Genomic DNA, 13,197 nt, shown 5'->3' with positions numbered 1-13,197 from the left:
TATTGTACATCAATAATTATTTCTCCTGGGCAGCATGAGATTTAATGAGATTAGTCATATTTCACTTCTCCTGAGAAAAAGACTTCAATAAAACTAAAGTTTTAAATCAAAAGTAACAATTCTCACCAAATTCATCTTCAAAATCTAATTATCTGAGCTGTATCCACAATTACATGTGTTTGCTCACACTTTGTTAACAATTCCAACAATTGTTATTCGTTTTTAACTTTATTTACAGTAATTTTTGGATAAATGACAAACAAGGTTGATACACTACCCTTCAAAAGTTTGGGGTAGTAAGATTTAAAAAAAAAAAAAAATTATATCTATATTTCTATTTAGGAAGGATGCATTAAAGTTATCAAAAGTGACATCAAAGACATTTATTTCTTGAATAATGGGATTTATAATATGTAAAAAATATTTATTTCAAATAAACGCTGTTTTTTGTACTTTCAGTTCATCAAAGAATCATGAAAAACAAATGCCTTACAATTTCCAAAAAATATTACGCAGCACAATTATTTTCAGCACTGATAATGATAAGAAATATTTCTTGAGCAGCAAATCAGCACATTAGAATGGTTTCTGAAGGATCATGTGACACTGAAGGCTGGAGTAATGATGCTGAAAATTCAACTTTGACATTACAAATTACATTTTAGAATATATAATATATATTTGACTATATTTTCTCTGTATTTTTGATCAAACAAATGGGCATCCGTCGTGATGAGACATTTAAAAAACATCAACAATCCTTACAGACACCATGGTAATTTAATAAAATTAAATAAATATATTTGTCATTGGTTTATTGCTTCTTATGTAACACTTCAGCTAATCAACGCCATCAAACATTAGCAATGTTTCCTTAAAGTTGAGTGTTTTCATTTGTGCGTCTCTTGTTTTGAAGACAGCAGCAGGGTTTGATGAGATGAAGGGCTCCGAACACATCCCCCAGGGGCTCTTGTGAAGGGCATCCATGTGGCATAACGTTCAAGAAGGACCTCATCATGCCAGCTAATTTGTTTGAGCAGGTGTTTATACAAAAAGGGAAGACAAAAAGGGAGAGACTTGTTATGTCTTATATAACACACTCGCAGATTACTGTAATTATCGTTATATGTATATAAATACCTTTGCAGTGTTCGTCTTAGCAGAACCCTTTTTGTCTTCAGAGTCATTAAGTATTGCTTAGAGGAGATGACCGAACACATCTGTCTAGGAGAGAGAGAGAGAGAGAGAGAGAGAGAGCAAAAGCAGTGCAGGTGTTTCCAGAGATAAATCCAGAAGATCCTCCCCGCTGCGCGTCAGGCAGCCACAACCTCGGCAGTCGTGAGAGGTAATTAAAATCAGCGCTATCATTGCATGTTTGGAGAGGTGCACTTTGGGGAGGAAGGATGCTCTGGCACTTCAGCGGAGGAGGGAACAGAGCAAAATCATCAGCCATTGTGTACAGAGGCTGCATCCCACTCAACTGCCTCACAAAGCTCTGATTTACTCCCATGTCAATGAGAGTAGCAATACAAATGCAAACTCAAATGCATGGAAATTATTGTATATGATATGGACATCCCTGTTGCACATCTTGCAGTATAATTTACATGGTCAGATCCGGACACACAAAAAGGGAAAGGAGAGATGAGGAGAGGTTGTGCTCAAGGAGGGAGTTTTTGGGTCACTGGCTCTCTCTTGGTTCCCCACTTAGTAGTGACAGCTGGCAGCTGGGAGCCAGCTTTGCCCCTTGGTGAACACCTGGGTAAAATCCCCCTCGGCCTGTCATAGAATCCCAGAAGCTCCTTCTCACTTCCTGAGGGAAGACAATTTTCTCTCCTCTTTTTTTGCCTGTGTTTTTTTTTTTTTAAATTTTTATCTCAAGTGGAGATTTCAACAATTTCAACAGCCAAAAAATGTATTCCCAACATGAAAATTTGGGAGTAGAAGCAAAGCTTAGGATTATACAAAAAGTAAAGAATAATAAGGTCTATTGAGATGCAAGGATAGGCATATTAAAATTCCTGCTTATACAAATAAGCCTATATAATTATTTTAATTATATTATTATTTTAAATTATTTTCAAATAAATAAAAAATACAACTTTTTTTTTTTTAATTCTACAAGTGAATTTAGGCATCACAACATTACAATGTTCATTCGTTAAAATGGATATTCATGTTTAGATTTGTTAAATACATCTTTGCCATCAAAGGAATAAATTATATTTTAAATATTAAAATAGAAAACAGGAACTTTAAACTGTAATAATATCTCACAGTAGGACTGTATTTACTTTTATCAAATAGATGCAACCTTGAAAAACATTCTTTCAAAAACCTTTTTAAAAAAGCCATACTTTTGAATTATAGTGTACATAAAACACAATAATTGAATACAATTAATTATTTTGCTTCTTCATTCTTATGTTGGTTTACTGCTTGTTACATAACACATTAGTATATAAAAATATATTATTTGTATCGTTCTCTCTTCTACTGAAAAGATGCATTTTATATATATAATAGAAACACAGACACTGCGATCATTTAATCAGACAGGCAGAAATAAATAACTGAATCAATAGCTGATTCCTGAAAACTTGAGCATTTATCACGCCGACTGGGGCAGCAGGATAACTCCCAGACATGATGTGCATTTCTCCACTTTATCACACCTTGATAAATATATCTATGACAAACTTGACAAGAGGAGCTATGAGGGGTCTCATATATATTCATACACAGCCCAGTGAGAGTGGAGATGCCTTCAAGCTCTTCATCGCTGAGTGCTGAAATATAGCTCTGATTCATTGCAGTGTGCTATGTGTGTTGGCAGCTGACATTAAACCATACGGTGAATCATGTGTGTCAGTGTCACATTCCTTGGGGGCTTCAGAGGCCCGTGAGAGAGGAGCAGGACTGTGTGGATGGGAGTGATGGAGGGATCTGGCCCACTCCGCACTGCTCAGGGTCAGAATATGCGCAGAGAAAACAGAAAGCGACAGCATTTTCAGACATCAGAAGTGATGGGGTAATACTTTGCCATGACCTGATTCACTGTGATCATTTGTCTACATACACAACCTTTCTAAGCTAGTCCACGGTAAACACTATGAGTAATGGTAACCCAGTGCTTATAAGAGAATATCTGTTCTTGGTGTTGTGAAAGTTAATACAAATTTTTGGCCCATGGTCACTGGAATATTTGGAGCCCAGATCTTGTCATCTTGCTCATGAGATTTTGCTAACAGCCTTGGATAAGACGGCCGTCTCATAAGATAACAAATGACTGTATCTAATTCACCATTACAAAAGCTGTTAAATACTTGATTTAGTTTGTGTGGCAAACATATGATGCCTTACTCTTGGTCTGTTTATCTTCACTAACACTTAAGTCCTAAAACCTATGTGGCAGTTTAGACTGAAAAAGAATAGTAAATTAACAACAGTTCCCACAGAGTGCATCCCAGAGAATTTTTTGTTGTTTTCTATGTAAACACACACTAGACATATGTCATGCTCACTTATTGCATCTTTTGAAGCATTTCAGCACTCAAGGTAAAATAAGTTCAACTTACAAAAAATAAGCCCTGAAGGCATTTTTGACTCCTTGAGGGTGTTGTTTTTTTCTGAGTGACATACACAAAAGTAATGACTCATAACTTTAGTAAGGAGAGGTATCATTAACTTTCCGTAGTTTTAGGGAAAAAAAAAATCTTTGCATTTGGACAATCTCCTTCTGAGTTTTCGCTGATAAAAGTATAAGCTAAATTTGTGTGCTCAAGGGAAATATTTAGATAAAATAAAAATTCTTAAATATCTCAGGAAAGAAATAAGGTAGGGGAGAAATAATTTTTTGTTGTTGTTCCTCAACATGTTACCTGTGAGTGAATTAAATGTTGTGGTGATATCATGAAGTGATTAAATGTTACAGCATTTCAAATCAAAGGAAGCCTTTTTGTTTAGCCCTTAAAGGAATTTTAAAATCTGTTTTCTGAGTGACATACACAAAAGTAATGACTCAAGTCATTACTCCAAATCCGTAGCAAGAAGAGTCTAAATGTAGGTATCATTTGATTGAAAACTTTCTATATTTTTAAGGGAATACAATTATTTACATTCGGACATTATCATGCTGAGAAATAGGAGATGAAATGTAAGAAACATTTGTGTGAAATGTATGTTAATTAAAATTGTGTGGTTATACCATGAAGTAATCAAAAGTAACAGCTTTTGAAACCAAGGTAGCTTTTTCTTAGCCCTTGATGGTTTTGAAATTGTTGTTTTGAAATTGAAGTAATACTTTGCTGAAGTTTAGTCAAAGCCCCAAACAATTATGCTTGTTTTATCTCTGAGAGACCTTTCAAAAGACATTTGACAAATCTGAGCTGTATGATGTTTTTGACATGTTAGAGTACATGGCAAAAACATATTTCATAAATGCTGACTGTTTTTTTCTTCAATTTATCAGCAAATAATTGATATTTGTGTTTTTCCATTCAGTGGTTGCTTAGTAAAATGTTTAAAGTTAAAAGTTTAAAACTGGGATGTGTTTCTCATCCATTTGCCCTAAGGCTCATATTTTTAAATTATAAAAATGTGTTCTGTGTGATATGGCCTTTAAAAAGCTCAATTTTAAAAATGAGTCTTGAGACCCTACTTTATTTTCTGTTCTGTTCTGTGCTGCATCTTGCTTTGTAGAAATTTGTTGAACTTTGATTGCTTCATTGGACACACTTTACAAGTTTACACTTGGTAGGTTAGGTTGGTATAAAAATGAACTCTGGTGGGATTGCACTATTGTTTTATTTGAATAAGTATGAATGCTGCCATTTGAATCTTTTCAGGGGGTTTCTGTCTGTCGGTCGGTTCGACTGATATATGAACACAACACAAAATGTTACCCTAAAAAAATTATTACCTGCATACCTGGTTCTTATCATCATAAGACCAATTTTGCCCATCACAGTTCTGTACAGGCATTAGTACTGCCTTTATACCTTCAGCAGATCTCTGTGTGATCAACAGAGGAATTCCTGGCATAGCTTTGACTCCTTTACACATTTTATAAGCACTTTGTGAGTTATAAACTGGTAAAAACCACACAGCAGCTTTTAAAATGTATATTTTGTAAGTTCACAAAATACACATCATAAAAGCTGTGTTGTTTTGAAGTTTTTAACATATCTTGTTTTATATCTTGAATAGTTTTTTTTAACAAACATTTGTTGTACTTTATTTTATATAAAAATGAGTTTATTTACAGTTTTAAGTTTTGTATAGATTTTAAATGCATGTTAAAGTTTTTTCACATTATGTTGCTAAAAAGAACATTATTTGTGTATTTGGTGTAATGCAATGTGTTTATGCATTTTAGGTAAAAAAAAAAAAAAAAAAACATTATTTTCCACATACTGTACATTATTGTTTTTCCTCTATGCCCTGCCTTCTGAAACGTGTTGATTTTTACAAAGCTCATTGTTCAGATGAGTGAGGTGTGCTCTGAATGTCCAACTTTCCAGTGTGTTGTGATTGGCTGAATACCTCAAGCGTGTGACGGAAATGTTATGCCCCTTAGCATACTGTGATGCTATGTGTTCTGGCGCGACGAGACAAAAACAATAAAACCCATTATAAATGAGGCATGTGTTGCATCCAGTGGGGATGTCATTACTGATTATATACGGTCTTTTTATGTGTTGCATATCGCGCTGCGTAAACATAAAACCATGTCTGCATTTGTGATAAGAGAAACAACAAACAACAAGAGCTACTCTACATTGCTCAAAACTTGTGTTTGAATCAACACTGGCAAATTCTTTCAATATAAAAAACGTTCTTACAGACTGTGAGTCAGAAGCACCAGACTGTCTTTGCAAAGTTGAAATTGCCCCACTTTAAAGAAACAGACACAGGCATTGTAGACTACTCTCACAAGAAACAGTCCTCACCTTCCACAAAATTCACTGCACACAGCTGAATATTTGGGTTGAACTGTTCTGGAACAGTGTTGTGACACAACTTAACCACTGATTTCTAGTTGTGTCCTCTTTTGGACGGACAAACAAAGTAGTTAGAATAAAAGTTACGCCTCCTTTTTTCACATGAACATTTGGGCGGTGTTATGGAAATCTTCCCACATTGTGACGTAGACATGTGGGGGCATTGTGATGCTTGTGACATTGTGATGCTTCTAAATAAGTGTTAAAAAGGTCTCAAGTGGCCAAGACAAGTGTGGGTACTGGCACATGCCCTCGGCTTCTTGCTTAAGAGTGACATAATTTTGAAGATGCCATGTCTGTTTAAATGTTTTGAGACCCTGTGTTCTTTCCATCCCACTGCACGGCATCTCTCATTTTTATTCACATGTTATGTGTGAAATAATTGCCATCAAATTGTTTTCTCAGTTTGTATTTAGTCTTTAGGGATCCAGGTCTTTTGGGTAACCTCCCTGTGGTTTTGGGGATTTTTGTATTGAAACGTATTAGTTGTTTGCTATGGCTCTGATTTTCTCCGACGCTAGTTGAATATTCAGTTTGGAAGTGAGCAGTTTGACAGCATTTCACTCGGTTCAAGGAACTTAAAAAGGGCTTGAAAATATGCTAATTGGTATATCAAAGTGAGAGGGTTGTCCCCTGGCATTTGAGAAAGAGGCAGCCAGATGTTAGGCTAGTCTTTTTTTTTCAGTGAGAGAGACCTTCACTTGTTTATGCAGCCCAATAAACCTTGTTAAATGGGATCACTGATTGCAGTGGGGAGTGGGATGTGTGTGTGTGTTTTAGGATGGAAGAATCAGACACCCACAATGCATCCATGTCCTCACACATATATGCAGTTGTTCAAAACTTAGCAATCAATTCACACACTCTGTTTAAGCTCAGAGGTATATAAGCCTTGTGCATGCACTGGGGTAACAGGCCCAGGTGTCTCTGTCATCTGTCATGTTATATGGAGACAGCTTGCTTGAGACTACTGGGTGGAGACAGATGTGAACCCCACCTTGTTTTCCCTCATCCAGATGCTCTGTCAATCTCTCTCATTCTCATTGACTTGGAAATACTATGGAGTTTTGGGGTCATGCAGTTTATCTGTGTGATCTGCTCATCTTATTAGAATTTTAGATGACATCTGTAGAATTAATTATTTGGTGTACCAGTTTCAAAGTTTTCAATCAACTCACACCTACATGATAGGAGTAACATTTAAAGGCAATAAGTGAGCACTAAATATAAAAAAAAAAAAAAAAATGAAAATCTATCTATATACACACAGGTCGGGCTTAAAAATAGGAGGACTACGCTTCCTCTTTTTATTTCTAAATTGCCTTAAATGTCTGGGTTTTGTCTTTGATTAGCTATTGTTCATGAATGCCGAAGGTAATGACTAAAAAGTAGTTTACCCAGTAGCATTGCATGCAATCTGCATAATCAACCAATCATGGCGTACGTCCTGATATTGCCGAATTAGATGTGTTCCTAGGTCAACATATTTTGTTGACCCTGGAACAACATTTTACTCAAAAAATGTAGTCTTGGCCATATCCTTACACCTAAACTTAACCTTAACCATGAGTGATCCTTAAAATCAGAGGAAATGATAGATGAATGACACTGAAGTACAAGCACCTAACAGTGATTGTAAGCGTAAACTTCACAAAATCTAACGTTGTTCTTCAAATCTGATTGGTTAATCACAATGTTGTTCCAGGGTCAACAAAGATGTTGTCCCAGGAACACGTCTCACTTGGTAAAATCAGGTTCTGCAGTCGTGGCACTCGAGATAGTGGGATCGACAGAGAATGGTCAAAGCAATGCAGATACAAATATATATTTAATGTGTGAGAACTGTAGAGAGCACGTCAGTTGGAAAAAAAGGCCAAAACCCAGACATTTTTAACAATTTGTAAATTCCAGCTATGACTTGTCATGGAAAAGGAGAATGTACAGTCACCCGATTAAAATACAGTTTTATAAAATATCTAATTTTACACAGTATTAACAGAGGTATCTTTGGTCTGAAAAAGGTTGAAGACCCCTGATGTACACTGATGGACTTTGGTGAAAGAGAAGTAGTTTCAAAAAGGAAAGTAAAAAGGAAGAAAGTAAAATAAAGCTTGGGTCTTTGCCCTTTCACATCGAACTGCTTTTAGTGCTTTCTGTTTACAGCAGATGTACTGCACTAACAAAATTAGTTCAGTTTGTCCCTACTGGAAAGTAACTCCCATCTTTTTTATTCTGCCTTTAACCATGAACACATGCTTAAGGAGGTCTTTACGCTCAATCACTTTTATCTCTAGCAGGGACCATTACGAGGAAGAACAATTTCACCCTGATTAAACACTTACACTCTAAATTAACTGCTGCTAACCATCGAGCACTTGTGCTAGGAACCATAGAGAGTGAACGTTTTCATAGAAAACTGTACTCAGTGAAACATCTATCTACATGTTTCTAAATACAGTAAGGGGGCTCCAAAATTGGAACCAAAAAGACTGCTGTCACTTTAAAAAGTTTTACATTTCTAATAAGATAATTAAGAAATTGAGATCTGATTGTACAATTAGCACGCCCACAAAACAGTGTAAATAATTGGGTCTAAACATTATAGTGTGCACTAGTGAATAAGAATGGAATCAGCCCTAAACTAATTGGGCAAATTAGTCATTCACAAAGAGAATCATGCATTTCAAATTGACCACCCAGCGAGAGGCTCTGTAATTTGGTGTTTTGTTCCTACGTCACCATTTATAAATATGTATACACTTTTCTCAATGCTTCACCAAGCTCTCAGCAATTAGCTTTGTTTTCATTAAATGCCGTGTGATTGTGTGTTCTACATGTGTGTCTTTGTTCTTTGCTGAGTGTTTGCGAAAGCACACACTTCACCATTAGGCTTCAAACACGAGTGAGTTCTTGTCTCTTAAATTCTTGTCCCATAAATTTGATAACGCAATTGTTGGCAACATGTGGCTGATTAATCTGAATGCTGCATCTCGTCTGTTTTTTATTTATTTTTATTATCCCTGTAAGTGTGCTGTCAGTGTGCGCTCTACATCGCTCCTACGTCTATACGGTAAGCGGCTCTCGAGCCAGTGGCTCAGTCATTATCTGTTTACACCAATTGACTCTGCTATTTCCTCAGCTCCTTATCTCTCTCCGTAGCAATTCAAGCCGAGTGTGAATAAAATTATTCTGGTAGTTATGAATAGCTGCTCTGAATGTTGCCTTCGTACAAGAGGAAGCTTATTTAAATGAGGTCGTGTTCAGCTGTTTCCCGCATTCCTGTCGCTCAAGAAAATGAATTAATAAAAGTCTAGAAATGAGAAAATAAAACATGTGGAACTGCAGTGTTACACAACAAAAAAGGAGAAGAGAGAGAAGGATGTTCAGCACACCCACCGAAAGCGAAAATTGGGCGAAATGAAGAGTTAAAGGGGGGGTGAAATGCTCGTTTTCACTCAATATCCTGTTAATCTTGAGTACCTATAGAGTAGTACTGCATCCTTCATAGCTCCAAAAAGTCTTTAGTTTTATTATATTTATAAGAAAAAGATAGTCTGTACCGATTTTTCCCGGAAAAACACGAGCACTTGGAGGCGTGACGTGTGGGCGGAGCTTAAGAATCACGAGCGCGAGTAGCCTTTTGTGTTGAGAGCGTTTGGAAGCTGTGACAGATCCAGAGGCTGAAATTTAACAAGAGCAGCATCAGCAACAACTTCTCTATGTGGTATGTATTGAAACTGTATATATTTGCTTAGCGGTTTTTGGAAAAGTTCCACTTTATGTCGTCTTTTTTTTTTTTTTTTTTTTTTTTTAAGCTGTACATGTGGAAAGTGCATTTTGATGACAACATCGCATGTTGTTTACTTGATGTGCTTACACGCTGATAGCGAAGTTAACAACACAGAGATATTTGAAGCAGTTTTACTCACCGCATGCGGTTCCAACACACGATCGTGACCCTTTTTCAATGCGACTGCATTATCCTTAAGAAATAAACGATGTGCAAATCCGTCGTCAAACTGGGCCTTGTTTGTAAAACAAGCATCTTCGAAATGCAGGGAACAAACAAAAACACTTTCACAACTCCGTTAATGCTCTGTAAAAATAAACTCCATCCACTGGTCCCTTAATGCTGTTTTTTTTTTTTTTTTTGGTAATCTGTGCAGGGTTGTCTTGCCCTGGCAACCAAAAAAAAACACTTCTTTTGTGACAATTCAGTCTCTCGCTCTGATCAGTGAATGTCTCTCCTCCTCTGCTCTGCTATACGGGAGCGCGCGCTCTTCCGGCAGAAGTGCCTTAGGACCCATATAAGGAAATTCCGCTCCATCTAACGTCACACAGAGCCATACTCGAAAAAAAACTTTCCGAAACTTGTGACAAACTGGAAGAGGTTTTTTTGGAACAAAAATACTCCTTCAAACGTACAACTTAATTTTTGAAACTTTGTCCATGTTTAGCACGGGAATCCAACTCTTTAACAGTGTAAAAAACTCAGTATGCATGAAATAACATTTCACCCCCCCTTTAACGGTAAAGTCAACAAAGAGTCAAAGCTTCAGCCAACGGACACGATGAGATCTATCTAAAATAATGGGTTTCCATCACAAAAAAAAAAAAAAATCATTTCTAAGCCGTTTCCCCATTTCCTGTTAAGACAGCATCACAGAGGGTGGCTTTTATTCATAGATTGACTGCTGTCACAATGAGGGAGTTCACTGGCCTCCATCGCTGTGCACTGGGCTGTCTTACAGGAGGAATCTGAAGATGTGATTGAGAAGGTCAAGCTAAATCTGATCCTGCCGCTCCTGTCTGGGCCTTTGTGAAATAGTCTGGGAGGATTTGTAGCAGGGCTCAATCCCTGGACGTTAATATATTTGGGCAGGGTGGAGAGATAAGGCATGTTTTATCGCTGGAAGAGGTTATTTTAAAAATGTTGACACAGCAGCTCAGATTCGAATCTTGCTGGATGAGGCTTGCATTGTCTCTGGTCTGTGATAAAAGGTGCTCTAATTTGTTGTATAATAAAGACTTTGAAAATAGCTGAATTATGGGCAGACACCTAAATGTTATGAATGCTTAAAGGGATAGTTCACCCAAAAATGAAAATTACCCCATGACTTACTCATCCTTAAAGTGTACAGGTGTACATGATTTTCTTCTTTCAGTCAAATCCAGTCAGAGTTATATAAAAAAATGTCCTGGCTCTTCCAAGCTGTAATATCGCAGTTAATGGATGTTACTATTCAATAGTCCAATAGAAGTCCAATAAAGTGTGTCCATACATCATAAAAAAGTATTCCACACGGCTCCAGGGGGTGAATAAAGGTCAACTGAATGTTTTGTGAGAAAAATCTCCATATATAAAACCGTATAAACCATAATCTCTAGCTTTGGCTAACTGTCTTGTGCATTAGAGAGGGTGTTCCAGTGAATGACATACACAGAAGCGCAGAGGAGAGAGCAAAACAAAACACCAGTCACAAATTAGTACAAAAAGAGAATTTGTAAAGAAAAGTCAGAGGATTTTAATATAAGCAAAGTATGAGATTGGTTTTCCTTTGCTAAACAAAGGAAACGGCCTGTAAACAAAACTTGGTTCTCACGAGACTAGTATATTCCCACTGGAGCTTTCGCTATGCCTACGTCATCCGCTGGAATGCCACTCTCTTGTGAACGCTGTTAGCAGAAACTAGAGATTACTGTTTATAAAGTATTAAATATGGATATTGTGAAAAAAAAACCCAGTGGTATAAGCATAGTAGACCCAAAAAGTAGGCTACTTGTCACACCTGTTTCATTGCATTAGATTGAACATGTCAAACATAGCAATGAAACACTCAGAACTAATCCCAGACAGCAAAATAGTGCTGTGTGAAATCCAGATGTGGGCCAGGTCTGTGCTGACATTGCTTGCTTTAACCTAATTTTAAGACACTTACACATATGTTAGTTAGTTAGTTTTATTTAGAGTTTGACAAGGACACTTTCCTAAGATATAATTAAACAGAATTATAATTTCATTTATACTATAGAACATTAATTATGTAAATACTGTATATATATAACTATACATTTATGTATAGAAACAAAATATAGCCATATGCTTGGGTGGCTACTCAGGTTTTAAAAAAATTATATTGATATTAGGGCCGGGACTTTAACGCGTTAATTGAGATTAATTAATTACACAAAAAAATAACGCGTTAACTAAGATTAATTAATTACAGAAAAAAAAATTCCCGCATTTTTAATAACTTATTTTTGCACCGCGGAACGTTTCTCACTGGATGAGTTTCGGCGGGACCGATTATACTGGAGCACCAACTAGCGTTCGCATATCACCCAAGGGGCAAGGAACTCGACCGGAAGTTGAAGTCGGGTGGGGGCTGCCATCTTTTAGCAGAACTTCACTTGCGTTAGCATTCCCATTGACTCCCATTCATTTTGGCGTCACTTTGACAGCGAATAACTTTACATCTGAGGCGTTTAAAGACTCAGTTTGTCCATTATTTATTTCTAAAGATACACGACAATGTATAAAGGGCTCCATTACCTTCTATGTTACATTATGGCCCCGTATAAACAGTTTTTGTAAAAAATAGGCTAACGATTGCGTCATAACCACTCGACTCTCTGTCGCATTACCGTACAGACAGGAGGAGAAGCTCGCAGGCAATTAACTTAATATGGCGTACTGGCGTTACATTTTAAAATACTATACAAAATAATTAATCAGAATACTTACTCCTGCTCACTCACGACAAAGAACTCCCCGCTCAAGCTCGCCGTCTCTGCAAGATTAACGATGGCAGTTTGCACACACAGCTACTAGAAGATTTACATCTGTCAGAGAGGTTCCTGACGTCGTCAAGCTTCGTTTGAGTCTGCGCGTCAGAAACGGAAGTGCTAAAAAACGCTAAAACTGGGCTTCATTTGTCTCAATTGAGTTCCAATGGGGTCGCTGTTTCCATTTCTTTTACTGTCTATGATATCACCACAGCACATCGAACCTCAAGTATCACCTAAACGCAAAACATATAGCAGCTAGCGTGGACTTTACATTTTGTGTTGAACTATGTATTATTTTGTTAGTGCAACAGTTTATGTTGAACTCTTTATTGTTTTGGCCAAGGTTTGTATACTTAGTATGTTATGGCCTCTGAAGCTACAGAGAGATGTTTTCTAATAGTCAGTG

The 13,197-nt window shown here is 36.9% G+C and overlaps 1 protein-coding gene and 1 long non-coding RNA gene across 2 annotated transcripts in view; one reads left to right on the top strand and one right to left on the bottom strand.

Annotated features, from left to right (window-relative positions):
* The window catches only part of LOC127950976 (guanine nucleotide-binding protein G(I)/G(S)/G(O) subunit gamma-13-like), a 115,761-nt gene extending 114,100 nt beyond the window's left edge, over positions 1 to 1,661 (top strand). Inside the window, exon 4 of the transcript XR_008152568.1 lies at positions 1,650 to 1,661. The gene's annotated coding sequence lies outside the window, so the exon portion shown is untranslated. The remainder of the gene's footprint in view (positions 1 to 1,649) is intronic.
* LOC127950986 (uncharacterized) lies at positions 780 to 1,853 on the bottom strand. The gene is made up of 2 exons (XR_008152569.1): positions 1,141 to 1,853; positions 780 to 1,023 (listed from the first exon to the last, which is right to left on the bottom strand). It is a non-coding gene; the product is annotated as an uncharacterized LOC127950986 (long non-coding RNA).
* Between the last annotated feature and the right edge of the window lie 11,344 nt (positions 1,854 to 13,197).

Source organism: Carassius gibelio, chromosome A3 (assembly GCF_023724105.1).
Source record: "Carassius gibelio isolate Cgi1373 ecotype wild population from Czech Republic chromosome A3, carGib1.2-hapl.c, whole genome shotgun sequence".
NCBI lineage: Eukaryota > Metazoa > Chordata > Actinopteri > Cypriniformes > Cyprinidae > Carassius > Carassius gibelio.
The sequence above is the reverse complement of the archived record's forward strand: the minus strand, read 5'-3'. Positions and strand labels throughout refer to the sequence as shown.